Source organism: Lissotriton helveticus, chromosome 2_1 (genome assembly GCF_964261635.1).
Source record: "Lissotriton helveticus chromosome 2_1, aLisHel1.1, whole genome shotgun sequence".
Classification (NCBI taxonomy): Eukaryota; Metazoa; Chordata; class Amphibia; order Caudata; family Salamandridae; genus Lissotriton; species Lissotriton helveticus.
In genome coordinates, this window is record NC_136059.1 from 1,621,166,312 (window position 1) to 1,621,191,560 (window position 25,249).

Consider the following 25,249-nt stretch of genomic DNA (forward strand, 5'->3'; position numbering starts at 1 on the left):
GATAGGTCACTCCAAGGTTTCTGGGCGAAATACATTTTCACTCTGCTCTCTAGGATAGGTAGTGCTAGGTAGGAGTACAATCATATTTATTCATATAGTCACTTTAAAAATTATAATGGTAAAACTATTCATCTTTTTCACCATTCTTGTATTGTTGGTTTCATTGCTTTGTTTCCTTCTGCTAATAATTGCAGGACACGTATTTTACACAAAATTCCAAAAACTGTTTGAAATACGAATTTGTGGATTTCCTGTGTCTGAAATAACAATGAAACGGTAGATCTATTTCAATGATTTTCTTGTTTGAATTAGGGTTGTCATGTTCTCAGGTAGCAGACACTATTAGGTACCCTGTGAGGTTTATGGGTCCAGATAGTGATCTGTGAGATAGCCAGGAATCAGGCCAACATATTCTGATGACCTGAGTGGACTCAGTTACCATAATTTTGATGCATGTATTGTCCAAATGAACATTCTTATTGAATTAGTAGGAACGGTACAACAGGAGGCCCCTGAGACTCCATCCCCCAGGACCGCAACAAATATAAACATGCCACTGGTCCACTTGGGACACCCAGGGCAAATCCAGACCATGGGGCTTCGGGGGGAGCAAGGAGCACTAAGGAGGGGTTTAGGAAGGGTTAGGGAGGGGTTTAGATAGGGACATGCACCCACCAACAAGTAAGTAAGCCCAGTGCTATTCACACAAACTGGACTTTTACTGTTACTATAGCCAAAATGGGGCCCAGGCAGTAGTAGATTAGTTCAGCTCAAAGTTGTGGAAAGTCCAGCACCACACATGGGCAGCCGCTAGTATTGCAACACCCTTCCATAGAAATAAAACCCCATAGTAAAAACTGTTAAATTAAATTACATTAATGCCTAAAAATATAACATGTTTAATATATATTAATTATAAAATATTTTAACAACGTTTTTGGAATATATAAAGTAATGTTACATTCATTTTTATTAAAATACAATTCAGTTACTTTTAATTAAATATGTACATCACTTCCCCTGGTTTCCTGCATGACTATTGTGTGGAGGAATCCTTTTTTATTTGCAAGTGAAGTACCAGGTAAGTGCATTTTTTGAGTAATAAGAGTGATTTCATATAATTTTCACAAATGTTATGAGTATTATTGTAGAACATATTTTGCAGTTGCAACCACCCATAAACTGACCACATACAATTCTGTAATTTTAAGAGACATTTTTATTTAGTTGTTCTGCTTAATTGAAACTAATATAAATTATAGCCACTAAAATAACTCTCAAAATTGAAAATTGATGATGCATCATACATTCAAGAACTGACAGAGTGGAGAGTGTACAGGTAATTCAGGGGCTCATCTTCATGTGAGTAAATTCCAGTTCTGATGAGACTAAGTTTGATTATGAGCAACTAACTTGTTACAATTATGTTATATTTAATCAGCTCAGGTGGTAGCTCTGCTGTAGGGGCCTAAGTTTTAAAATATATTTTCATCAGAATAGCTCAGCTGTATGAATCATGCACCCGTAAATTCTGTGTTGGCTGAGACTTGGTTATGTGGTCTGTTGTTAAAGCATTTAAGTTCTACATGCCGTGAGAGATAGCTCAGCTCTCCAATGAAAATGCCTCCAAGAGCTGTTTAGTTTGACAGAGGAAATCATGGACAAACAGCAGAGGTGTACCTCTTATTGTAGCCCCTTACCATGCAGCTATTAGCTATCAAAATCTATAGCAAGACAGGCCTCTAAATAATATTGTGCCTATGTGGCCCATGCCTTTTATGACACTGAGGGGCATATTTACAAGTGCATATCGCCACAGGAACATCATTTTTAACGACGTTGTTATGGTGGTAGGACCTTTGCCTTATTTACAAGACGGCGTTAAGCCACGTTAAGGCTTAACGCTGCCTTATAAATATTGCACCCTTTCACGCTATACTTAGTGTGATAGGGGTGTACAATGGGTTTTGCAGTGGGAGTTCCGCCACAACACTAATTGATTTTGATGCTGCATCCTCTTCACAATGGTGGTGAAAATAGGAGGCAACGCCAAAATTAAGAATAGTGAATACCTGGTTTTAACATGACGAAACATTTCTCCTCGTTTTTGCTCTTTCTATGTGTGCCTAATAGTGAAGCACACATAGAAACAGCAATAGGCCACAGATGATTGTTTATGTGCAGGATGGTGTCCCTTCCTGCACAAAACCAATCATTAAAAAATGACGATTCGCAACTTCCATGTGTGCTGAACAATGCAGCACACATAGAAGTTTCAAATCGCCATTTGTGATTGTTTATGTGCAGGGTGGGACACCTTCCTGTCCATAAACAGTCATTCCCTCAACGCAGGCACCCATGCTCTACGGTGAAAGGGTGCCTGCGTTGGCGTTAGGCAGCTTAATTTAGTGGCAGCGCTAGGGAAATCATTGTAAATACGGCTCATCCCTACGTTTTCAGAATTGCGGAGCATGGTGTTATCATTCAGTGGCACTTTATCTTGATAATTCCATGCTTATACATCACTCTCTTCATAAAATTATTCTTCCGTTGTGAGTGGCAGGGCCTCCCTTTCTTTTGAGGGAGGGGATTCTTCAAGGTCAGAGCCAGAAATATTTACTCTGTATTCACTTTTACACCCGCCAACTGCTCAGTCCCCAGGATTATCTGCCCTATCTTCAGCCACAATACTTCACAGTGCTGTGGCTGCTGGGCATTGCCATCTTCACCTGAAAGAAGGCTGCAACAGGCTTGGATCCAGTAATGCATAGACCAAGGAAAAAACTCAAACGCAGCCTCTCTCTTGCTACTGCTCATCTCTTTCTGGTGAGACACACTGGGTTTGGGCGAGAAAGCAGCTTGGCTGTTAAATGAGAGTATCTACCCTTGAGGTGGGCCCTTCCTATATGCCCCCATGCAACCCATATCTGGGCGTATATAACCATTTCAGTAAATACCAACAAATGCTGCCTACATGACCCAGGCCTGGTCACATATGTAGAAAATTAATCACTGCTGCACAAGTTGTAATCAAGTATTACTCTCATTTCTGCAGAGCAGCACCCAGATGTTTGCAGGCAGTATACAGCAGGCTGCAGTGTGCTGCTTAATGTCAAGACAGCAGGCTAACTGGGACAAGGAGGCTGTGGGCTGGGAAATGCAGACGTTGTGTGTTTGTGTGAGGGTGGCAGGAAGAGGTTCACACATGTGACTGGACCTCTTATTAACAGGCCAAGCAAAAGTGCATATTACAAACCTATCATGTAAATGTCTCAGTGGGAGCCTCTTTAAGAATAAACATCCAAGATCTTGACAACTAATGCAAAATGTTTGACATTATTCAAACTTTATGTGTCCTCTTTAAGTAACTGCTACTTTGAGGACATTTCATTGTAACATTAAGTATGCATTACCATAAAAAAGTACATTAAAATATCTGAATAACTTTACTTTCCACCAAGTTTTAACTATATTGAGCTATCTCCATTTGGTAGCACTCAAAACACAACTGTTTTTTTTTTACATATGTAGGTATGATATGACTGTTAGAAATCGATTTGAGAGATGGTTAAATTATTTTCAAGTGTGTTCTTGGGGTGTGAGAAACTGCTGACTGACCACCAGGTGCAGTGTAGGGTTTTTACTCTTGCTCATCATGACCTGCCTTTTCTGTACTGATCTGCACTGAGTGTAAAAAAGAGAGAGAGTGCCCCTGAGTAGGAAGTGTGACCTCTGCTCTGCAATAAGAAAACAGGTGCTTGTGGATGGAGCTGCCAGAGGCAGCTGTAGGAAAAAAGCTGCCTCAGAGCTTGAGCGGCTAATATCAGGTCTGGCTGCCAGCCATTTCAGATCTTGTACTTTGGGAGCCGTAACTACTTGGAGGAAAAACAACTGTTTTCACTCAAGCACCAAAACAACCACAATGGCTCACTACAAAGGCAAAGATGAAATAAAAACAAAATATTGAGAGAAAGAGAGGCAGAGGAAACTTGAAGATGGCGCTGCAACTATGTTGCTGTGTGAGGGGCATTTGGACTCGTCCCTCCACTTGGCAAATTCTGACTTTTTTTCATTTCTCCCAACCTCCTTAGAGTAATTTGGAGTTGGAACAAAGCAGTAGAGGGATTAGGCTTTGCCAAGAGTGCAAAGCAAGAAAGCTCAGCTTAACTGAGTAATTCATGGGAGAAGGATGTGGCCTAACAGCTAGAGCGGTCGACCTCGAAGCTGGGGAACCAGGTTCGAGCCTCGACAGGGATGGTCGCCATCCTGTGATTCTGGGCAAATCACTTAATCTCCCTGTGCCTAACAAAATGAATGTGTCCGTCTGTTACGCAACTGGTGCTTATGTAAAGCACTCCGATACCTGATACCTTTAGGTTGAGTTTGTGCTATATATATATAAAAGTGAGAAAGGAACTCTTTTCAAGTTAACCTTGTCAAATTTATCATGGGTGGAAGGTTAAGCCTGGAAGTATCACTGTTATCTTTATTTGGGGCACTGTGCCCCAGAATGGAATCGTTCGACCTGTCAGCCCTTTGGGTGGTCCCTCCTATTAATTATTTATTTTGTCCCCTTTCTGCCTCCTAACCCTTGTCATTTTTTTATGTCCACTGGAAATTTTTGGTGTTGTCCAGGAGGGGTTAGGTGCTGCTCTGTCCCTTTGAGTATTTTTTTTAGTTAGGCCTCATTTCCCTCATCACAATGTCGGTTACAGAATCACAAAATGGTGGCTTGTAACTGCCATAACCTTTACCTCAGGAGTTGAGGCCATAGGATTGCATGGGGGTGATTCCAGAACCTTCTGGCTGGTTCTGGTAGCCAGAGCCTAGGCTATATAAGGCCAGAACCAGGGCAGCCATTTTAGTGGAGTTTGGAGTGACCAGAAGGCTGGTTAGGGACTGACAGTGAGTGAGGCTATAGTGTGGGGAGGTAGACGCATTGGTTGGGGATTGACTGTCCCTTGGGCCGGCTGTTCTAACCTACTGACGTGTCCCCCTACCTGTGGACCAAACCCTGGAGTGATTTGGTCGTGGATGTCCGACGACCTGAGAAGAACTTCTGGTCAGATGACCCTGCATTGCCCTTCTTAAGTTGTGGGCGATTGTCAGGTAGTCAAGTGGAAGGGGCATCTAGTAACTGTCGCAAAACCTGACGCACCCTTGACCTGAGGAGAGAAGTTCTACATTGTGGAGCGGAGTAAAGTATTTAACAGAACCTAAGGCGGAACTCACCCGGAGTGTGCTGAGGTGACCGGCGGACCGCCGTTGATTCATCCTGGAGTGAGGACCCGTGACGTGAGTACCCCGCTGCAAGAGCGAGGCGAGGGCTGGAGAGAGCGAGTCGACTGAGGTGGTTGGCGAGTTGTCAACATCGTTGCCTGGGGTGAGCCTCGGAGACGGGAGCTCTCCGCGGTGAAGGCAGAGGCTGAGGCGTCTTCTTCCTGACAAGTACGAGGTTACGTCGGAGAAGGGGAGGAGAGCTGCCGGAGGAGGTCGGGCCTGGGCGGAGACTCCGCTGAGGAAAGCCGTCGTGGGAGGAGAAGCAGAAGCACTGGCAAGCGCGTCTGGTGACGAGCTGTCGGAGGTGCCGAGAACAAGAAAGGAGACTGTCTTCTGTCTGAGACTCGAGTGGACACGCGTACGAACTGCCTGAGTCCCTGTTAGAACAAAGTAAGCTGGGCACTGAGTTGGTGGGCGGGGAGGATCGTCAACCAGCCTGCAATGGTGTCAGTTTATTGGGCCTAGATAGAGTAACGCACCGGCTGACATTACACCAAACCGGCTGAACTTACTTCAATCGGCATCCCTCTCTGGCTGAATTGGCTGATCTACGGTGTTCCTCTTCTGGGTGGAGACTGTCCTGGGACAAGGTTGAGAATCTACCAAGCACCTCATAGAACCCAATAGAGGGGAAACGGAACAGTGAAGTGTGATCAGAGGTAAAGCCTCTCAAAAGGGAGAGCGGGCCTGTGTTTACTCTGTTCTGCCTAGGCCAGTGGAATTACTGTGGGAAACCAACCAAATAAGGGTACTATAGAGGAAGTTAGCAAACTAAATGTACCGAATAACTAAACCTGCTTGTTTCTATCTAGTGATTTGGATGTAGGGAGTAAATGTACCAGAGTAGAACTTGTGGAGAGGTGTAACGAGTAGCCGCAACCTCTAACTATTATTATCTCTGTGACCCTGAGGGTAAGGCCCTATTTAATTTCAATCCAGAAGGAACTGATCCTGTTGGTACACTGTTTACACTGTGTTAAAGGTACAAAGAGGGGGCAGAAGTTCCCATTGTAACTCTTTTTGCATGAGAAGACAAAAAGCAACAATTAATGTACTTAAGGTTGTGTGGAATCTACTAATTGTATAAACAATGTACTGTGTTGAATTTGAAAACTGCTAAAAGTGAAAGGTAAATTACAGAGCTTTTATAAAAGGAACCGGTATTTTTCTAAACAGGTGTGGTGTCATTTATTTTAGTGGTTGGAACACTGAGGTACTGTGAGTGAGATGCAAACACAACACAAGATGCTTAGGAGTTAGCCTTATCTGCTCTGTGCCAAGCTACCCCCATGTGGACTGGTGACCCCAGGTCCAACAGGAATGAACTCAGCATTTTAAGGAAACTGGATCCACATTTCAATGGTTTTCTGCTCTCTTGCGGTACATAAATCTCCTATGACCTTTGGTGAAACTGATGACTTGCTGACAGATAACTAAGTGGAAAATAAAACAACTCTGATGGACACAGTAGGGTGGACCAGAAAATCACAGAGATGTCCAGACTTCCAAAACAGTAGTCCACATAAATATTGACTCAAGAATATAATTTGGCCACAATATCCAGGGTCGGGCTGGGAACCCAACGCAGACCCGGCAAATTTTATCAGACCAGCACTGTATGTTGCAAAGCAGGGGAGCACATCGAGGGAGCCTGACCACTACAAGGGGCCTTAGGGGCAGTTCTTCCCCCAAGAAAATTTGAGGAAAAATTGCAAAATTATGCATTTTACTACACATTTTTCATAATATAGTCAATTTTCTTAGCTTTTAAAGAATGGCAAATGATGACATTACAGTGTACCAGGATACCACAATCTTTGTTGGGACTCTTCAGTGATTCCCTCACTTCAACAGTGCCCCTTTTCTCTCCATCGTCCCTCGCTCACATGTATTTGCATTTGTTTGATAGCACTTCTTACGCCAGTGTAGGGTTGAGGTAGCATTTTACATCACACACACAGACAATGAATAACACATGTACAAATCAGTATACACAAAATGCTACATAAGACTAAGGGGACTACTAGGTGCAGGCATTAAAAAAAAATCTTGGTCTGGAGAAGTGCAAACTCAAATGTACTACAGTGATTACGGTTGGCTTTACTAATAAGAATTTAATTATACCCAAACAAACTCTTTTTAGCAACTTTAGGTTATTAAGAGTGAGAAAACACATAACTTTCTAATCTGTACCATGCATTTGTATACAGCTCTTTGATGGCAGCTCATGGCTCGCTGTACTAGACTATGATCGTAATTTATGAACAGTATAGCAACAAAAGGACCTATGTGACAAAAGCAGTAACGCACTTAGCTATACACATCAAATACAGTTCTGTGATCCGCATCGAACAAGTTCTTTGTCGCAGGCATAATAAACATCTGCGCTATTTTAAATGAGTCTAAGCAGAGAATTTAAGCCTGCAAAATCTGGAAGACTAAAAATACCAGTCCCGCCTTATTCAAAAGGTAATGACATAGACATACTAGATGGGAGCAGTGATTGTGAGATATCACAGAATCGGTCTAATGACCCCCTCGTTATGTCCCTAGGTATTAATTCACTTATCCGTGGAATAAGAGTAAAGACATTACCGTCCTGTTCTCCACTACCATTGGGTAAGCCTAATTCCTTACCATGGATGATTGCGATACTTGAATGATCGCAGTTGTAATGCAACAGCTTGATATATATATTCACTCTGTTTCAGGGCTTGTGCTGCTCCTCTGGTTGCCCAAACCCGTAGTCCTGATGAAGACTTGCATGGCCACGGTCTAATTTACCTACAGGCCCCAAGACGAGTCGAAACGTCGACGCTTTATTTTGTCCTGAATGGTGTTACACATTCTTAGTGCAATATAAGCTTGGAAGCAATGTCTCCATTTAATGTAAACTGTGTTTAGAATTCATAATACACACCAGGACATTGAGCAATTGTATATTGTACAAATTCACTGCCTGTATATATACAATTGTAAATATTACTCTATGTTCTTTCTCTCCTTTTCTATAAGCACTCTACATTTCAATTTTTCTGCACATTTCTCTCTGGGCAACTAAAACGCTTTTATATTGAGATAGCCATGAATGCAATGAATTAAAACTGCCCCAGAATTTCGAATTATTGCTGTTGCTGTTTTGCTTTTTTGCTCTTGTGTATGACAATAACATTGAATAGACTGGGCTGATCTGTTGGACATGTCCCATGACTAGGAGAAAGCTTGAATAATTATCTGATTTATCTGTCTTCAGTAAAAATAATAGTTTGAGACTATTGTTTTTGAACAATATTTATCACCCAGGTCTTCTGACTTTTTGGGTCACCCCATTTTCTTAATGGTCAGTGACAAACACACCGCCCTTGCTCAAAATTTCCTTGTGTTAGTACATATCACATTTGAAGGTGCAGCGTGATGCAGTGGCATCCGATGCATGTCTCGTGACATGCACACCTCTTCGTTGGCTGTCTTATTTGAAGTGAAGGCCCAGTTATACTAGACTATGGACTCCATGGCATGGTGTAGGAGACGCCTCCTCCACTGTCACACATTTGTCAGGAGGTCGGCAATGTATTTGCACCTGCTGGGGACCAGTCCACTGCTGTAATATGGGACATCTAGAATGACTGGGATTTTACAGATCTACAAGAGGGACCGGTAGGGTTATGTTATGTCATGTTATGTTACTGTCCATTTGTAAAGCGCACATCCACCAGACAGTCTCTTGGCGCTAGGTAACAAGTCAACTTCAACCTCCCATTAGTAATAAGCCTGTCTAAATAGCAGTGTTTTCAGGAGTTTCCTAAATGAGGCCCTTAGGTCCAAAGGCAGGCTATTCCATACACAGGGGGCGATAACGGCAAATCTACGCCCGCCGATTCATGGTTTTTTCCAGGGTGGAATTTTCAAGAGGAGCAAGTTACTAGATCTTATAGCTCCGGTTGGACAGTTTTTAATAATCCTAGTCTTCACAAAAGCAGGATAGTTCAGATACAGGGTCTTACAAACCATACAACATGCTTAAAACACTGATCTCTGTACAACTGGCAACCAATGAAGGTCCATAATTGCCTGAGAGATGTGGCAACGTTTGGGCAGGGTGAAAATCATCCGACCAGCCTGATTTTGAATTACCTGGAGTCTGCGCTGGAGAATTTCAGGAAGGCCCAAGTAACCTGCGCTAGCGTAATCTAATCTTGACATGACAAGAGCTATATTTACTTGGATCAAAGCCTCCTTAGTAAGGAATTGTGTTATCTTTTTTATGTGACGTAGCTGGCAGCGGCAAGCAGAAGTCACAGCTCCTACCTGCTGCTTAAACGAAAATCATGCATCTATTATGACACACAAGCTTTTTACAGCTTTTTTGGGTGTGGGGGGAGAGCCCATCTCACTATGTCCGAATGAGGGACATCAATAGTTCACCTTACTTTTTGTTAGAATTATCTCCATTTTATCGGGATCTCGCTTTAGATGATTGCTGTTCAGCCAATCTCGGATAAACCACATAGTATCCTGAAACAAGTGGCGAGATGAAGGGCTGTCATTACTGGTCAATAATAGCTGCATGTCGTCTGCATATTTAAAGTTGTTGATGTCTTTCTATTTGAGGGTATTAATCAGGGGTCAAAAGTAGATATTAAAAATATGGGGGGACAACGAAGAACCTTGAGATAAAAAAACGTACCTGATTATATGTTTACAACACATCACTGTTGTCTATTATATTACCATGACGAAGACCTTAGACCTCTTTTGGCTCATAGAAAGGTCGAAACATGTTGGTAACTAGGATTTCTAAGTCTAGTGATCCATTGTGAATGACTATGAGACCGATCTTTTTAAAGTGTTTTTAAACATACCAGTGGTATTCGCTGAATAAAGGACTGTCTTGAGTATACTACTAGGTATATTTTATATGTAATACTGTCCCCCTCTTAAAATAGGACCACGAGGAATTGTGCTGAATACATATTTATAAGTACTCCCAGGGAAAGACTAGCTTCCCTTGGTTGAGTCCGTCGGGGTAGTACTATCCTTACACGGGTGTGAGAGGTCGACAAATGATGAAGCATGCCTCGATAAGTTGAGGTTGAGATGACCTATCAAAAATCTTTTGAGGCCCCACTACTAGAACAAGTCAATAAATAGGTTACATTTAACTTTAGTAGCTTCAAGTATTTTTTTGTGTGTGTTATATTTCCTGGAGGATACACTTGAGGATTGAACCTTCTACTAACTCTCAACAGAGGGATTAATAGTCCCTACTACAGCACACCAATCAGCAGGCAGCACACCAACACAGCATTGCACATAGCAAAGAGGCAGTTCCTCCTACAGCACAGCAGCTCTTCTTCCAGGCAAAATGCCCTTGATTCCAGCAAAGTTCTTATTTGGTGGTGTCAGGAGTCCATCACTTATACCCAAATGTGCCTTTGAAGTGAGGGGACATCAAAGAGGCCTTTGAAGATCACAAGTTCCCTGCCTTTCCTACCCTGACTCCAGATTCCCTACGGTGGGGTATGAAGCTCTTTGTGTGGGAACAAGCACAGCCCTATTCAGGTAAAAGTGTAAGTTCCCTCCTCCTAATCTACCTCAGGAAGGCTCATCAGCCTGGTAATTGGCCATCAGGCAGCAGCTCCCTTTGTCTGACTGTCAGTTATCAGCTAACCCAGACGTATTCAGAGATGGGCAGAGGCACAGAATGTAGAAATAAGAAAATTATATCTTTCTAACAGTGGAATTTTCTGACTTACAATTTAAAACCAGACTTCACCAGAAGTTGTGATTTTAAATTGTGAGTCTAGAGACACCAAACTCCAAACCTCTATCTTTTCTCAATTGGAAATCACAATTAAAAGATGTTTAAGGCAATCCCCATGTTAACCTATGGGAGAAATAGGTTCACCAGTAGTGAAAAACGAATTTAGCTGTTTTTGACTACCAAAACATGCAAATCTAAAAAGTGTATGTCCTACCTTTCAAATACGCTGCTCCCTGCACATGGGGCTGCGTAGGGCCTACCTTACAGGTGACTTATATTTCATAAAAGAAAAGGTTTGGGGCTGGCAAATAGGTCAACTTGGCCGTTCGAAATTGCAGTTCATAACTGTACACAAAGGCTCTGCAGTGGGAGGCCTGAGCCAAGTTTAAGGACTGCTGAGTGGGTGACAAATGCAAAAAGAACAATTGATGGACAGAATGCAGAACAATGTCATACATTCTCCCCAGTACAGAGATCTGGGCCTAAATCCATCTTTTTTTGCTCACCATGCCATTCCAGTTTGGACCCAGCCATATGCAAATCAGTCTTGACCCTTCGCCCAATGGGAACATTTCAGCCCGAACTGCCAGGCCAGGTCCTCCTTGGACTGGAAACAAACATCCTAGGACCGGTTTCAGGCTTTCAGCCCTCATCAGCCAGGATAGCTTGACTCCAATGGCATGTAGAGCACGGGACTCATGTCTGAGCATACCCGTCCCACTCAGTGTGACAAATGCAAAAAGAACAACTGATGGACAGAATGCAGAACAATGTCATACATTCATCCCAGTACAGAGATCTGGGCCTGAATCCATCGTTTTTTTGATCACCTTGCCATTCCTGTTTGGACCCAGCCATATACAAATCAGTCTTGACCCTGCGCCCAATGGGAACAGTCCAGTCCGAACTGCCAGGCCATGTCCTCCCAGGACTTGAAACAAACATCCTAGGACTGGTTTTGGGCTTTCAGCCCTCATCAGCCAGGATAGCTTGACTCCAGTGGCATGTAGAGCACGGGACTCACGTCTGAGCATACCCGTCCCACTCGGGGTGACAAATGCAAAAAGAAGAATTGATTGACAGAATGCAGAACAATGTCATACATTCACCCTAGTACAGAGATCTGGGCCTAAATCCATCATTTTTTTGCTCACAATGCCATTCCAGTTTGGACCCAGCCATATGCAAATCAGTCCTGAGTCTGTTGTTTTTGCTGAGTGGGTGGCACATTCAAAGCTGCAGGTCCACTTGCAGCATTTACCTTACAAGCCCTAAGCACATATAGAGCTCTTTATTGGGACTTATAGGTAAATTAAATATGCCCATTGTAGATAAGCCTCAATTACCATGTTTTAAATACTGAGCATATGCACTTTAGCACTAGTTAGCAGTGGTACAGTGCCTTGAATGCTTAATCCAACAACAATGTATTCAGCAAAATGGGGAGGAGGAAAGCAAAATGTTTGGGGTGACCCTGCACTAAGGGCCATTTCCAACAGTTGTATTCTGTTTTAAAACCATAGCACAAACGTAACACACTTATCACAACTAAACCACAAGGAAAAAAGGAAGCACTTAGGGCCACTGCTTTAAATGGAAACGTAGAAGTGCTGGTACTCCCTATCCAGAGTACATGTTTGCTTCTGAAAAGTGCAGATTTTCCATTAAATGTATTGCAGCAGTGCTGAGAAGCGCAGGTACTCTCACTTCCAAATTAAAGAAGTGCAGGTACTCAGTTCCGGACAGCACCTGCCCTTTTAAAGCACTGCCTATGTCTAATCTACTATTTAACTCTAACCTTGGGTTCTGGAGGAGTGTACGACTCGCCGCAAAGTGATTCACATCAGGGGTAGTAAATGCTATATAAATACAATTTGAAAATACATTATTCATAACCAGCCTGGAATTTAATTTGAGAAATGCTGACCCCCTGCTCAAAATGGTAGATTTCTGTCATCTAGAGAAGCTGTTCATGTGGGGTCAGTGGGCATGATGACGGTCATGAAATTCTGCATGCGGTCTTGTGCCAATTTAAGGTAAAGGTTTTTGTCAACTAAAGTGCCAAGAATTTTGCATCACAGAGTGCTAACTTAATTTTAAGGTATGTAATGGGTGCATAAAAGATTACTAACGGCTTAAATATCCATAGGTTTGATGCAAAGTCGAATTTACTAATCTAGTGTGACCTAGCTTCGTTTCAATTCCAAACACTAAATGAAAATACGCACAAGCTATGGAGAAGTAAAATATAGTATTTTCCCAAATACCTAGTAATTTTGTCTAAATCATACATTTTAGGTGTTTGCACTTTGCTACATGTCATCTTATTGACATTTGTACTGAAGCGGCCCCTCTAGTCAGTGCTTTAAGTGGAAATATAGTAGTTCTTGCACTCACTGTTCAGAGTACCTTTTTGCCCCTGAAAAGAAATTAAGTTACTAACCTGTAATTGTAGTTCTGCAGTATTGACATCTGCTATGTACTGCTTTATTATGATACTGTGGGACTACCACTTCAACATCAGGGAATGATTCAAGCATGTAAAGCTATAAAAGATCCAAAACTGGAGAAGTGCCAGTACTCTCGGCTTGAATGTATTGTAACAGTGCTAAAAAATGCCAGTAATCTCCCTTTCTTAAATGAAAGAAGTACAGCCACTCGTACCAAACAGTACCTGCCAATTTAAAACTTTGCCTCTAGTAGAAATCTGAGACTACACACCCCTACTTCACCCTTGCCTCCAAGAGCAATGATTAGCATTGCACTATTTTTGGTGCGAGCGCTGTCCATGACAGTGTGGACATGTGACTCTTAGTAAATGTAGAGTTGAAGATTTTATTACAATTTAAGCTGCTTTCTTTGCATGAATTTTGGTAAATCTGGGCCTCTCTGTCATTTTGACATGTGCATTATCCTGTGCTCAGGGGGCCTCACTTATGAAAAGTGACGCATGGCTGCATGAAAAGAGCGATGCGTCACTTTTCATTGCGCCCTCCTTGCGACACCAATGATGCGTCATATTTACAGTGACGCATCATGTCGCAAGGAGTTACAGATACGTCAGTATTTCTGATGTATCTGTAGGCGCAAAAGTGACGCATTGCTGGAGTGTGTCACAAAAGTGACGCAACTCCAGCAATGTGTCCTTTCACATGGGGCAAGCCCTATGTGAAAGGGCTTGCGTCAGTCTTACGCCTGCTGTGAGGCAGGCGTAAGATTTTGACGCATTTGAGTCCTAGAAGTGGCGCAGTGAAATCTCGTAGATTTCACTGCGTCACTTCCATGACCCTTTCTTGCGCCAATACGCCCCCCCCCGTGCATACATTATACCTCGCGCAGGTATAATGTGGCGCAGGGGGTTTACAAAGTGACGCATCTACCTAGATGCGTCACTTTGTAAATATGGCGCAACAAGGCGCATTTTTTTTACGCCACTGGTGCGTCACAAAAAGTGACGCACCGGCGGCGTAAAAGTGACGCACAGCCTCATAAATGAGGCCCATAGTCTTTGCACACCCTGCCATTACATTTAGAATCATGCCAGAATGCCAATAAAAGAATTAAGTAGATGAGTCCCCAAATTCTTTGTCATTTAGGTATTTGACATACCATAATCATTACGTGTGAACTCAAACTTGTTAGCCCTAATTTTGTAATAAGTTTCATAGCACAGCGGTCATCTTCCTAAATTTGTATTTCGGGTGCTCTCCGTTGCAAAAAAGCGTGCAGGACAACAACAGCTGTAAAATACTTGCGACCAAAGAAAGCATCGCCGTCATACGGGGCCAGAGTGCTTTTGACATCACTGAAGCACGTCCTATCTTCTCACAGAGGCAATGAATGCAAATGTAAGCAGACGCAGCGGCTACGCGTTCGGGCAAATGAGTTCCCAGAAAATGTCAGCATTTTGTATGATGAGCCTTGGCAGCAGTGACAGCGGTGACAGTGGGACAGAGACGCTCTGAGCTGAAATCAGTCTGCGCCACTCCTCACCGGAAGTGCGAACAGGAGTCCCTGATCCAGAGTTAGGGGACAACAACAAAGTCAAAGCAATAAAAGATAGCGACTTTGTCACTCGAGCCTGATTTTGCTCACTGGCTTGACCCATCTGGCAAGCATTTTTTCCTGAAAAGACATTCATAAGTGCTGCGAATATAAAACAAGCAGGATATATGCCAGGGCCTCGATTTTCTAACTTAGCCGTTCGTATTGGCATTGTTTTTTTGTGTTTGAAAAGCTTTATTGGTAAATTGAATAATGTATAAAGACATCAGCAATTTATAAACATACATCAGATTCAACAGTATAACAAGAAGATTGGCCAACATCTTGAAGAAAGAATAAAAGCAGTTTGTGAGTTTTCTAAAGATGAGGGAGAGAAGGGGAAAGGGAAGGGGAGAAAAGAGGAAGAATATCGAGGTTAAGATTCAGGAGATGAAACAGAGAGCAAACAAGTTAAATAGATACTTCAAATGAGCAATATTACTTATTGGACAATTTACTTTAGTATGGCATTTTTTTGGGAATGATTTCATCAGGCTGAACTTTTGAGAATGTACTTTTATAGTATCTTCAATATGTTAAAATAGTGTATTGCTCAACACAGTCATGAATATGCTCGACATAATGAAAATAGAGAGAACATAATGTGAGCAGAGGGTTTCATGGGGTCACACAGGCTTAAGGGGCTTATTTAGAAGCCCCGTGGCGCAGGGCCCACGCAGCACGTGACCTTGCTGTGCTACCCTGCACCACTGGCATACAATGGGCTGCCTAGCACCGATGCAAGCACCCTTGCACTATGGTGCGACACCGCAAACAGTTTAACTGCTCCTCAGTGCGTCATTTAAAAAATGCAGAGGTGCACCATATTTACAAGAATACGGCACACCTCTTGCACCGGCGCTAAAAAAACTGCCTAGCGCCAGCGCAGGCACCCTCCTACCATGGTGTAAAGGTGCCTGCATTGCAGGGATGATTGTGTTTGTGCAGGAAGGGATCCCTTCCTGCACAAACACAATCATTAATGGTGTTTTGCTCCTTCTATGTGTTTGCTGCAGCAGCACACATAGAAAGATTCTGCAGCGCACATAGAAGGAGAAACAAAAGAGGAGAAATATAAGTATGTCTCCTCGTTGCACCACTCTTACGCCTCTCTCGATTAGATTTACAGATCCTTGTAAATCTGGGGCAGTGTCAAAAAGCAATGGGTGTTGCGTGGGAATGCCCGCAGCAACATCAATTGCACACTCCTTTGTCACAGAAATCGGTGGCAAGGAGGGCCATATTTACAAGGCGGCGTCGACTTGTAAATATGGAGCAGTGCATTGTGCCACCTGAGCATCATAAAAAGTGACGCTCCGGTGGTGCAATATCCTAGCATACATAGAAAGATTAAAAAACAAGGAGAAATAAAGATATTCTCCTTGTTGCACCTCCCCTGGGGAGTAGTAAGATTTTGATGCATTCCCAGGTGAACAGATTCTTGTAAATCTGTGAATTTGTCAAATGCCAGGGTGTTACTTGGGAACACCCACCATAACACCCACCCATGGCACGCCTCCCCACCACAATGTGATGCAACACAGTGACTTGCGCTTTGTTGCTTAACTCTATATGTACAAGGCCATGAAAAGCCACTCAGGGTGGCTTTCGGTGGCCTTAAAGATATGGCTAAGCCCTGTGCACCACCGGAATGTCACAAAAAGTGATGTTTCCCGGCGGTGCACCGGGCTTGTAAATAGGCCCCTAAGTGTATTGTGTAGAGCTGTTTGGGTTGGGACACTGAAGTACGTGCCTTTGGGTGTCATGGATGTCTCCTTATTCTATGATTTCCCTTTCCCGGGTACTGCAAATGCATCCTCGTCTGTGCGTGGCCTGTGTTTCCGCCAGATTTGAATGTATGCACAGATGCCTACTCTGGGGCCTGGTACTTTGGGTGAGTAAGTGCTGGTTAGATCACCCAGATTGTGGTCCTGAGCAAACTCATCAGGATGGGGGGTGGGCAGGATCCCCATAGCCCAGAGAGGCAGTAGCTGTATACTGAGAACAAGCAGCTTGAGGTTCAAGCAGCACAATATATAGCTGCCTAGTTTTTAGTTCTTAGAATTCTTATGAGTGACACTTTTAAGGTTTCAGTTGGCATATGAGTGACATTATACTGTCAATGTGTGACAATTGAAGTAGGTGATTCTTGTGAGTTACTTAAAACAATGACTAGTATTCAAGTGCTTTTCCGTGTATTCCATTACTGCATTCAAACATATCATACAGCAATGAAAATATGTGCATAACATGCCAGATCTATTGGCATTCCCATTGCTTGTTAGGTCTGTCAGAACAATGAGCAATCATGTTTTTGTAATGAATACATTAAATTAAAAATGATTACATTCTGAGAATATTACACTGTGAATTACATATTAGTAGGTCTGTATTAGAAGTAGTGGACTTCAGAGGGCCTGAATCACTCTGGTTCGCACTGTCACTACTTTCAACCTCCGCCCACAGAGGTATCGTTGAAAGTGGCAACGTACACACCGAATGGCAAGTAACTCACGCTCAATTTGAGCATACCAGGTCTCATGTCAGTGAGGGCCCTGCTGGCATTGTTGTATGGCATTTTAGATTCTGAATGGATTTTCCCGATTCATGCTCTTATATAGGTACAATTCACCTTGCCCTTATATAGGCATAGAAATCAAGCCCTTATTTAGGGATAGCCCATGCTACCCAAATACAGGCATGGCTACTGCCATCCGTTCACCAAACATCACAACGATTTCTTGGACAACCAACTTAAGCCGTTAGGGACTTTACGTCAAACATGGCATTCCAAAACACCTTCAAGGTATAAGTACACCTTCACTTGCTATAGCAATGCACGGTGGTTTGGAGCAGTTCGACCACCAACTTGCCCGACGCAGCTCGCTACTGCAAGTGCCGAAGGAAGCCGACTCTCCAGCTGACACACTGATCAGAAAGCTGCCCTTCTCTGCCGAGAATCCAGCTCCAGTGTTTCTGACTCCTCTTGCGGGGTGGTAGGAAATCGAGTCCCGAGAAAGAGATACCAGACCTCCTTCATTCTAACAAGGTATGGCGCTGATTAGAACCTAGAGAAACCTTCGGTAGATTCTTGGCAAAACTAAACCACTGCAAAAGACCATACTCACTTCCTCCCTCGTACTAGACTTAAGTTAGGTACATTGGGGTTGGGGTATTTTAGATGCACCAGTTGAGTATTTTAGTCTACGTTATTTATGTATGTATTTTTATATGTCATAGCACTAGACAATACTATTACAGTATTATTTCATAATACTTTTCTTGCTGTGCGCATTATACTTTGCATTCTGTCTAACGATTGTAGCAGTTTACCTCTCTTCCATGAGAAAGAAGACTGTTCAATAAACCTTTTTTTTTAAAACGACCGTCTCTCTATTTCTCTGCAACTCTGTAGAAACGAAGCATGCACGATTGACTTAGTGAACTAAGTATCTATTGTTCCACGACTCTGAGAGATATGTTCTTATTCTTGGGAAACAAAGTTGTCATGTTTATGCGGCTGTCAGAAACTAATCCGTTCTTGTGAATTAGAGAACGTTTCTAGTAACCTCTGAGCTAGCTGGAACTCACTAATAAGTTTAGTCTACTCGATAGAGACCTATTGACATAATTCTATGCCAAATCTATAGGATATATTATTCCAATGCGCAGAGCCTATTGGGAATATAGGAACTACACTGTAGAATAGGTGCTAGGAACCCAAAACCATTCCTGTTTTTCTTAGAGCAGGACAAAACACACAAACTTGATCTCAATTGAATCTAGAAGGACCTCAGCTACTACCAGTAGATGTCAGCATCCATTTGCAACAGCTGGGTCCACATACCAACGTCTGGATTCACCAGTCACACCTCAGGAAATACCAGTCAGACCCAAGGCCCAACCAACCATATCTGTGAATACATCAACAGAACTTTGTAAACGCCTTGTATCAAGGTCATTAATAGGAACAGTGCAGCACAAAGGGGGGGGCAGCTAAATATTGAAGACAGGCACACTAGATACCTGGTACCGACCAGGAACCACAAGCAATCACCTCTAGAAGATGCTTTTATAATTGCTTTATCATGTCATTGCTTTGTCATGTCATATTTAACTTAACCGCATGCGTGCGGCCGCGATTTTCGCGCTGTGCGGCCTTTTGAAAAAGAAACGCGTTACATGACGAGCTGAGCTCGTCATGAGCATGCGAGCGGCGCAACTCATGACGAGCTCAGCTCGACATGAGCATGGAAGGGGTTAAAGAGAGACATCTTCAGTGGGGAACACCAACATATGATAGGGACTACATCACTCTCGATATCGCACAAGCATGTTGAGAAGAGCGAAATAAAGAGTCACATAGCACGTTGATAGTGCCAAAAAATTATCAAAAATGATTGCTGCTCAAATGCAGACATTAAGACAATCCAAGAGGATCCAGATCAAGCAGGCTTCATTTCCAGCAGACTTTGAGGCGGCAGAACAAAAAGGTATAAGAACATTTTATCGATTCATGAGTGAGGCCAAGAAGAGAGTCATATTAGTATCTACAGATGCCTAAAAGGCATTTAGCACTGTCAACTGCAGTGCTATGCAGGATGCACTGCCTGTGATGGACTTTGGGAAGGGCTTCCTAAGCTGGGCTGTGGTGGGATATCAAACCTTCTGAGAATATGGTGACTATATAGTACTCTTTGCCATTGGAATTGAATGCACATGAAAAGTGAAAAAATATGGGAGCCTGCTCTCTCCTTTCCTGTCTGTCCTTGCCTTAGCATAGCAAATTAAATTAAAGGAACTGAAACCCTTACAACATTACAAGAACTAGAACAATTACAATACGTAGGAGTCAATTTTCTTAGCTGGGTCTCTATAATGAACCAAATAAATCAAGCTTGCTACTCTGCAAAGAGCAGTGAAACCGGAACTGAAAAGCCAAAGGCACAACCCAAACTCCTGGGTAAGCTGAACTGTGGCACTTATAATGTCTGTACTGTCTAAAATCCTTTTAGGTGCTGCCTTTACATACAAGGAGGGACTGTCTGGAAAATGTGCAAAATGCTATGCACTGACTTTTTATGCCAATGAAAAAAGGCAAACAGTTAGTGTGCAATGCTCAATATAGCTTGAAGGGGTACAGAGTGTCCGGACGGGCTGGCGCATGATCAACCACATACTAAGAAGTGGACCACTGTGAACCTGAAGGCTCAATAAGATCCCGAGAACAGTGTGTCCCCAACTATGGATGCAACATTGCCAATTTGGGTCCACAAAGTTACATGGTGTGCTGACATCATACAGAAGGGTTGCACTCCCACCAATGTGGGATGTGTCCCCCGGGCTCCAGTAGATGTCCTTCTACTAGGAAGGTTTCTTCAAGGTGGTCAATAATATAAACACAGTCTTTCTGATGAAACTCTTTGTTTTTAATTCATCTTGTTGTCATCACAAGGGTAATATATTTGTATGTTGCGGTTCATCGATGCATTATATTCCAAACATTTTACATTCCCAAGGCATTTCGGCAATGAGATTGCCTTCTTCCAAGGGATGTCTCTGCAACAAAGGAAATTACAATGCACTCAGCATAGTCCCCAAGAGGTTATGCATGTCAAAAATTAAAAAGTAAATAGCCGTAATCATCCTAGGTATAGTAAGCTTACACTGGTGAGTAATTAAAAAGTGAATATGTGTGAGTAAGTTGTGGTGTGTCGAAGATCAAGATGCTAATGTCGAGGTTAAACAAATGGTGCTGTTATAAACGCATGCCGCTGGGTAAAACGTGTACAACTTATCGTTTCTAATAAATGGCATTGTGATCGAAGGTCTAAACAGGTACAAGAACGCGTAAGCATCCATTATAAATGTGAGCAGTGTGTGTTTATGGGGGCGTGCCTAATCGAACATCACAGTCGCATCCGTGAATATATACCAAGGTATAATGCGCAGAGATTCTGTCATTTAAACCAAATAAGTTAGGTCGACAGAATTAAAGACTGTTGGTTACGGGCTTACCGTTTGAATCTTCGCTCTCCCGTTACGCTCGTGAACCGGAAGGAGTCTAGAATGACCTAGGATGTTCTATTAACTAAAAAAATGTGACGGTGGCGTTGCTAAGCGACGTGAAAATAAATGCTAACAAGTGTCATAAGGGCTTGTGAAAAGCCGCAAAGGATTCTCGGAGGTGAAAAATACTGATAGAAATGGGCGTGCTCAGGTTGTAAATGATAAAACTAGAAATGACGATTCCGCGAGAAACAAATAAAAGTAAAAGTGACCAGTCGAATAGTTCCTCAGTGGTATCAATAAAGATACGTATGTAAAAAAAACTTGAGTGCTCTGAAGAAGAGAGTGTGTGTCTGACAGATAAACCACGATCAGCGTGGTGACAGATAGGTGCATTTGTAATTGCTCCATGAATTAAGGCTTAATGAAAAACGCTATTACATCAACATACATAAATTGATAAAATGAAAATAGAATAGAAAATAGAATCAATGCCACTATTTGGACAAAGGACCAATGAAATGTCATAAGTAATCGGTAAATTCCATACAGTCATTAAAGCCGTAAGGTCTCATGCTGGCCAGGGTAGAAATCCAATAGTTTTCTCTTTGTAGTAGTACATTACGATTGTCTTTGCCTTCAACTTTGGGTACATTCTCAAGAACACAAAATCGTAATTGGCTGATGTTATGTCCCACTTCAATGAAATGTTGAGCCACGGTCGATTTTAGTTGTTTTGTTCTAATGTTTGACTTTGTTCATTAAGCCTGATTTTTATCTTTCGCTCAGTCTGCCCTACATACATTTTCCCACTAGGGCATTTTAACATGTACACCACGTTTGAGGTGTCACACGTAGCTGTGGCTCTTATGTTGATCTTATGTCCCTTCATAGGGTGGTTAATGGCAGTGCCCTTAATGATGCTGTGACAATGATTACAATTTCAGCATGGGAGTGTCCCTTTGTGCTGACATCATAATCATGCCAGTTTCCAAACTGAAGGGAAATGGACTTCACACCTGGCCTGGAGAGTCAGATCTTTGGAGTGTGGAGGAATGCATGCTAACTAGTAGTAAGTGACATGTTTTGCATGGATCATTTAAAACATTGAAACAGGTCAGGGAAAACATTGAGTTGGATTTAGATTTATATACATTCTTCATTGCACGGATTAAGGAAGTAGCAAATAGCTACTTACTGCCATTGAGAAAGTCCTTCTCAACTATACAATGAGAGATGTGCCATATCACACATCTATAACATTTTAAACAGCCACTGGAGACAGAAACTGGCACAACACTTCTTGCATTTGCAGCCATACATCGACTCTTCAGTTAGGAAGCAGAATCATCAGACAAAGAACAGACAACACATATTTGATTGAGAAAGCAAGAGACACTGACAAAAAATCAAAGGTGCAATGCGCTAATATTGATTTATTTGGCAAGGCCATGTCAATCATGTAGCAGGGAATTATTGCTTCCTGGAGACCTTCAAGAAGGCAGAAATATTTGCTAGTTCCTGGCACAGGTTTGTTTTTGGGCAGTATGGCACGCTTATATAGGGAACGAATTGGTCAAACCTGAATGCTGTGAATTATATATATCTGCAGCAAAAGAGGCTTTTTGTCTGACCTGGAAAATCCATTAAACAAACACACACTTACGCGTGCACACACACACACACACACACACACACATATATAATCACAAAAAAAACCACAGACTTCAAGGACGTTATAGTTAGTTGGACAGTTCATTCGTACAAGACTAGAGAAGTTCGGCCACTCTAGTTAGTAGAGATAACTGTAACTCGCGCCACGCAATGCACTGCTGATGATGTCACATATTACATCATTCATGACATGGTCAATGACATCACTGATGACATCCCCGGGCCTGACCGCTTTGTTGGAGACTGTTGGGGGTGCCCCAATACCCCCACTGTCCCACCGGCTCCCCGCCTCCTGCGGTAGCCGTGATGGATTTTCCACAAGGGGAGCTGCAGACATGCAGCTCCCCTTGTGGAAAAGCAATCCTGCTTTGCTTCACTGAAGCGAGAGTAGGTTATCCTGCTCTCACTTTAATGAAGCAAAGCAGAGTTTGCTATGCCAGGGTGGGAGCTGCATGGCTCCCGCCCTGCCATAGCAAATAGCAGTGTTCCGAGTGTGGGCAACCTGGGACACTGCAGGAGTGGGCCCTGGGGGGTGGCGGTCCCCAGGGCAATCACGGGCTCCAGGAGGGGAGCTGCGTGGCCCCCTCCCACCGTTTAAAGCCCGGGGAGGTGGCGGTCCCCCGCATTTGAGGCTCAAGCCCCTCCACACTAAATATTTATGACAGCCCCGAGAGGTGGCGGTCCCAGGGGCTTGAGGGGACCCAAGAGGCCCCCCGCCCTTATTTAATGAAGCCCCGGGGAGGTGGCGGACCCGGGGCACTGTAGGGGGTGGCCCCTCCACGCATTATTTTTAAAAAGCCTCAGGGAGGTGGCCATCTCCCCCGGGATGTGGGGGGGTGCTTCCCGCACATAATCAGTATAGCGCGGGGAGGTGGCAGACCCCGGGGCTGTGGAGGCCCCCGCAGGCCAGCTATTATTTTTTGACAATGCCCCCGGGACCTGACTCACCAAGGGCACTTATGAAAATGAAGGCCGGGAGTCCGCTTCATTTTTTTAAATATTTCTGCGTGATTTGCGACCCCAACACGAATTCCACTGAAATTATTTTTTAAAAAAATGCTTTTTTTGGCCCTTGGGGTCCTTGTGGGACCTTCTAAGCAGGCCTAGTGTGTCAGGGTGTTTAAACCCTGCCCCCTTTTCTTGTTTTTTATCTTTGTTTTACTGCTTTCTTGTGACTCGGTTCTTGTTTTTCAATTCTCCTGCCCGCTCGTGATGCCTTATTTCCTGTTGTGGGTCGGGTATAGCGTGTTTGCGATGCGCATTTCATGTTCGGGAACACGTTTTACTTGTTTGCGATAATTTTTGCGTGCTCTTGGGAAATATTGCCCAAACTTATCTACGAAGTCGCGATGGGCGCGGCCATCTTGTTTTTCCCTCTCTGCTATGGTTCTGGGCCTGCTTTTCTATCCTCTCTCAATATTTGCAATCCTTAGTTTTTTACACTTTTTTTCAAATTTTTTAAATTTATTATCTATCTCTCTCTGTCCCCAAGTTTATATTTGGCATTTTATTTCTACTTTTACTGTTTTTTTTTCACTTTTCCACTGTTTTATATTACTTCTTTCTTAAAGCTCCTATTTCTTACCCATAACTTTATTTTTTCCTTCTAACTTTTTTTTGCCGCCTCCCTCACACCCTAGAACCATGGCGAAGGGTAGTACTACCCGCTCCAAGGGCAAGGTGGCTGCGCCCAAAAGCTGCCTGCCTTGTGGCAGAATGCGCCCTCCTGGGGTGCAGGCCCGGCAGCTTTTTTGCGAGGCGGAGGTGCCCGCCTTGTTGTTTTTTTTTTTGTGCAGCGCCACCTCCTCTTGGCCTTGGCAGCAGGCGGCAGTCCAGGCTCCGAGTACCCTATCGAGGAGCGTCACTGCCAGTGAGTGAAGGTGCACTGGGCAGTGTTTCACTGCTCAGGGGTCCGGCGCACCCATAACCAGCTAGCCCACCAGTGGTCAGACATCCTGGACCGGGAGCAGGACCAGTTGGACCTGCTAGGTGTCAAGGTCGTGGGGCTTGGTGAGTAGCTAATATATAGTAGTATAAGTATTGTGTATAATTTTTTTATGAATAACAAAAATACTGCTGCTTACATTGCAGGTAAATTACGTTTCAAAATCTTCTGTGATTGTAGGACACAGGTGCTCGGCGCTACTCTTACTTGTTTGCAACTTTGCACTCGCTAGGGCTGATTATTATGTACGAGTTTACTTTAGAGAACTCAAGTTAGGTAATGTTATTGCTAGAGAGACTCTAGTCCTTTCTTTGTCCTCCTGTGAAATAGTGGTGGATGGATTGATACTAGGTTTAGTTTGAATTAGTTCATAATTTTTGTGCAGTTTGCGTGACGCCTCCTCTGTCACTGAGTGCTGCTTACCCCAGTCCTTCGTAGAACCTTTTGTAGTTTGTTTAGTGAGTGGTTGGCTTAGCTGTGTCAGTCAGTAGCAGAACATCAGACGCAACCAACCAACAATTTGGTGTATGCAC